This window comes from Lutra lutra, chromosome 5 (genome assembly GCF_902655055.1).
Source record: "Lutra lutra chromosome 5, mLutLut1.2, whole genome shotgun sequence".
Lineage (NCBI taxonomy): Eukaryota > Metazoa > Chordata > Mammalia > Carnivora > Mustelidae > Lutra > Lutra lutra.
Window position 1 is genome coordinate 72,531,998 of NC_062282.1, and position 5,471 is coordinate 72,537,468.

Here is a 5,471-nt window from a genome sequence, read left to right on the forward strand (position 1 = left end):
CCCCGCAGCTTCTGCATTCCTTGCCATAAACACAACTTGCCCCAGACCCTCAGCGGAGTGCCTGTAGCTTACTACAGCATGTGTTGCCCAAATTGCAATTCCTCTGCTGTTCTTGAATAAACTCAGTTTCTGGTAATTCCAGCCTACCTCCGTTTTCTTCTTTATTTACTTTGACAACAGCAATAGAAGAAAAATACAGTGGTGTTTCCTCTTGTGACCACCCCATATTTAGTTAGCTATACCCTTGTTGATGATAGATGTTTAAGTTTGCAAGTTCCTCTCTTACCCATGGTCCAGCCAAGAATTCCTTGTATCCATTTCTTTGTGCCCATGGGAAGGTGTTGTTCTGAGAGAGTGTTTTCTAAAATTATCTTTGGTAATCCCCAGGAAGAAATACATTTTATGTAGTGACCCAGTGAGTGTGCACATTACATGAAAATTTTAAGAAATTATACTTGTCCCTGCTACCTGTGTCGTATTCTAGTGTTTTCTAGGCTACTGTTTTCATTTCATTCGAGATCAGTGCTAGTTGCCAGCCACCATCATTCTCAGTTCACAAATAGATCTCAACCTATGTTTTAACAAACACTGATCTAGAAGCTGCCTGGGCAGGTTATCATGTAGTAAGCCTGAATGAACATGTGCCCTGACTACCACTCAGCCCATCAGGGACCTTCAAAAATGGCTAGTTCATTTCTGATGACACAGTCTCTAGTTCTGCAATCAGAAAATCTAGAAATAAGCTATTTTAGGATATATGTCATTTTAATGCTATGGTTTAATATTTCCAAAATTATTTTTATTTTTAAAGTTTTTTATTTTGAAATAATTATGGATTCACAGGAAGTTGCTAAGATATTACAGAGAGGTCCTGTGGACCCTTCCCTCAGTTTTCCCCAGTGGTTACATCATGCATAATTATGGCACAGTTTTAAAACCAGGAAGCTGACATTGATCCAGTGTGTTTATATAGTTCTGTCATTTTATCACTTGTATAGACCTGTGTCATTCCCATTGCATTTGGGATATGGAAATACTCTGTTGCTGAAAAGCTTCCCTCTTGCTACTCCTTTGTACTCAAACCCATCCCCCTTTCCTCATCTATCCCTAACCTTGGTAATTACTAATCTGTTTTCCATATCTATAGTTTTGTCATTTTGTGAATATAATATAAATAAAATCTCATTTATATATAATTATATATCTTAGATATCTTATAGTGACGTTTGGAGACTGACCTTTTCCATGCTGCATAGTGACCTTGAGATGCATTGAATTTGTGTGTATCAATAATTGCTTTATTTTCATTGATGAATAGTGTTATATGCTGTGGATGTATCATGGTTTAACCATTTACCTATTAAGGGAGGTTTTGGTTGGTTCCAATTTTTGGCTTTTGTAATGGGTTATCAGCAATCATGTATAAAGTGTTGTTTGGATATAAGTTTTTTGTTTATCTAGGATTTCTGGGTCAGATGTATTGGTTGAGTCATAAGATGACTGTATTTCTAATAAGTAATATACTCATATGACTATTGAAGTGTAGTTGACACACAATGTTACATTGGTTTCAGGTATACAACATAGTGATTTGATAACTGTGATGCTCACCACTAATGCCCCTAATATATTTATAGATTATAAAAAGTAACTGCCAAACTGCTTTCCTGAGTGTCTCCACCTTTTCATGCTCCTGCCAGCAACCTATGAGAGAGAGAATTTCTCCACCTCCTTGTCAGCAATGTTAATATTTATGTTGCTGTTCTAGCAGATGTAGTGAGCTCATAGTGGTCTTTTTATGTATCTCACTTATGGCCAATGATGTTGAACATTTTTTTCATGTGCTTATTTGATAGCTGTATATCCTTTTTGATGGAATGTCTCTTCATGTCTATTTTTATTTTTATGTTTTTAATTTATATATTAGTCTGTGGGGAGGTGTGATAGGAGGCAGATATCTTTGCGTGCTTTTTGGTTCTGAGTGGATGCTGAGAGTTGAAATTTCTGATCTTAGACTATTCAGACATGAACAATTTCAACTCTTCTTTTAAAAAAGATTTTGTTTATTTATTTGATAGAGGGGCAGCGATAGAGTGAACACAAGCAGAGGGAGTGGGAAAGGGAGAAGCAGGCTTCCTGGTGAGCAGGGAGCAGGATGCAGGGCTCGATCCCAGGACCTTAGGATCATGACCTAAGCTGAAGGCAGACACTTACCCCACTGAGCTACCAAGGTGCCCCTATTAATTTTTTTTTTTCAAAGAAAAATTACAAGTAAGGCTCAAATCCTTTGCATATCATTCTCTTCCTTAACATAACATCCTAAAAGTTAGTAGTTTGTAGCAATTGCCATTTATCTGTGAGTGCACAGATGGTCTGTACACTAGTTTGTGGGATTGGGACTAAACTGGTGTTCACCTGGCAGGATGGTGGTGGTTTGCTTGATCTGGATGGCCCAGCTTGGAACGACTTTGCCCTCCTCCACTTACTCTTCCACGAGGATATTCTGGGCATGTTCTCAGTGTGAGAGTCCCAGGAAGGAAATGGAAATATGCAAGTCCTTTTTGAGGACTCTGCTTGGGTCCAGTTTGCTATTGTCTCCTTGACTAAACCAAGTCCAGCGCCCATGTGAAAGGACATCACGAAAGGCACAGACACAGGGAGACATGAAGCATGGGGACTGTGAATGCCCTTAGTTTACCATAGTTCATGCTTCTGCCACAATTAATCACACAAATCCCCTGTGCAAAGCAGCTCTCCCTCATTCCAGGATCCATAATGGATTTTCCAGTCATGTCATTATGTTGGAGTTTACGATCTCATGATCTACGTAAGATCTGTTTGTTGCTCCCTGAAGGGGGGACCTCTGAACTAAAAAGACAAGTGACTGCTTCCCCTGCCCTCCTCCTGCCCGCCACCCAATACAGTGGTGAGTCAGGAACAGGATAACTGCCATGGACACTCCCATTTAGAAGGGGAAAAACGGGAGGTGCCTTGCATCCCTGTCCATAGCACTTCTAAAATCAAACTGGAAGAATTTTGGTAGTTTCTCTATTTCTTTTTCTCCCCATTCCCTACCATTTTTTTTTTTAAAGTAAGCTTCACGCCCACCATGGGGCTCAAGCTCAAAACCCTGAGATCAAGACCTGAGCTGAGATCAAGAGTTGGATGCTTAACTGATGGAGCCACCCAGGCACCCTAACTAGGTTTCTCTATTTTTGTCGGGATTTCACTTCCAGGTACCTGCTCCTTCACAGGTGGTCAGTGTGCCTTGATTAGTGTCTAATTCTGCTCACCTGGAGTGACTTCCTAGTTCCTTATCTTCCAAGCCCTGAGCATCCCACTCTGAGATGTTCTTCCTTTTCCACAACCCTCTGTGGTCATGCCTGAGAAGAAATATGCCCTTTGTGTAATTTCTCAGCCTTTCACTTCTCAGCAGGCCATCTTACATTTTGAATAATTTCTTTCCAGCCTGAGGACACTGAAGGCAAAATGACAGTCTCAAAAACTTGGTGGGTTTTCGAATGCATCTGATGACATTTAACTGCATTTGCCAAAAGACACACTCAGTATTTTTTAAACACTTCCTCTTTTCTAGGCTTGCTTACTTACTCTGGGCATGTCAGACAATGTTCTCAAGAGTCCTAGATTCCCTTTTGTCTAGCTGGGAGGTTCTGTAAGGCAATATCTTAAGTATTCATTCAAGCTTTTGCTTGTGTCAAGTTTCCTATTGCCCTATTGGCCAAACCAAGCCACGTAGCTGAGCCCAAAGTCAGTCCAGGCAGGCACTGCAAAGGGCACGGATTCAGGGAAGTAGAAAAACGTGAGTATTGATGCAATCCTTCTACCACAAAAGGTAATTAAAAAAAGTTTGGTGTGATTTCATGTGTGTGTATGCACATGTGCACATACACACGTGAGTATAAATATTAGACTGTATATGATTCTGCATCTTAATCTTTTTATTCAGCAATAGCTCTTGTGATCTCCTTTTAGCTGTAATAAGAATTTCATTATATGAATGTATAGTGTGCATTTTGTTGAGCCATTTTGTGATGAATAAACATGAAGCTTATTTCCAATTTTTTCACTATTCTATTTCACAGTCTAAGATAGACCTTTTTTCCTCATTTTAACATCTCTGTAATCCCCAAGGTTTTACAATTATTTCACAGTGTCCTTCTTTTATTGACATACAAAATAATGATGCATCTTATAATCAGTGGTGTTTTAGAGTTGATGAAATGTGGTATAAATGCTGATGAATGTCCTGCTTGGATTGATCTCCACATCAGCTGTAATGGTCTGTGCTTTTCCCATTGCTCTCTATCCTTGTCAGTAATTGCTACGTTGTGAGACTTTGTTAGGTTTTTACCAACCTGATAGAAGTGAAATGGTATCTCACTGCAGTCTTAAATGCACTTCCCTGATGACTAGTTAGGTTAGAGTTCACTTCATAGTTACTGGCCATTTACATTTCCTTTCTATGAATTGCCTGTTTTTATCTGTTGCCTTTTTTTTTTTATAGCATTGTCCTTTTCTTCTTGATTTATAAGCATTCTTTCTACATCGTAGATTCTAATCTTTCATTAATGCATTGCAAATATCTTCTTCCAGTCTGTAGTTTATGTTTTCATTTTATTTGTAGAGTTCTTTATCACATTGATAATTTAAATGTTAATGGAGTTGAGTTTATAAAATGAATCCTTTTTTATAGTTTGGGTATTTTGTGTCTTGCTTCAAAAAGTCTTTCAGTATTACTACTGCTACTACTAATAGTAGGAAGTACTATTTCTTGAGCCGAGCATTGTTCTCAATGCTTTACATGGATTAACTCATTCAATTATCACGGAACCCCCCTGAATAGTTAAGGCTATTCTCGCTCTACACACCAAGGGAACTGGGGGTTTACTGGCCTTGGTAGGTTGAATTACGCCCCCCCTCCTCCCTCAAGGATGATTAAATATACTAATCCCTGGACGCTGTGACAATTAACTTTTTGACATAAGGATGAATATGACTTTGTATGGCAAACAACGTGATAAAATGAGAGGTCTTGAGGTGGGGAGAGCTTCCTGGATTATCTGGCTGTGCCCCAAAATGCAGTTGCAAAGTGTATGAGACAGAGGGAGATATTCGTACACAGGAGGGAAGTCAGTGGGACCACGGGCCACAAGACGAGGAATGCCAATAGCAACCATAAGCTGGAACAAGCAGGGGACAGGTAACATATTTTCAGGTTACTGTCTCTGTGGTATTTCTTTCAGTCAATTACCTGTCTGTCCTTTTTTTTTTTTTTTTTTTTTTGTATTGGGTTATCTTTTTCCTAGGAGATCTTTATGTAGGCTGGATACTTCGTTAGATAAGCGACAAATGTACTTTCTGGTATGCAGCATGATGGTTTATGTTCTTCTGCTGTTTTTGCCATATTCCTACTTGTAATTTTTATTTAGTTGAATGTCTCATTTTAAATT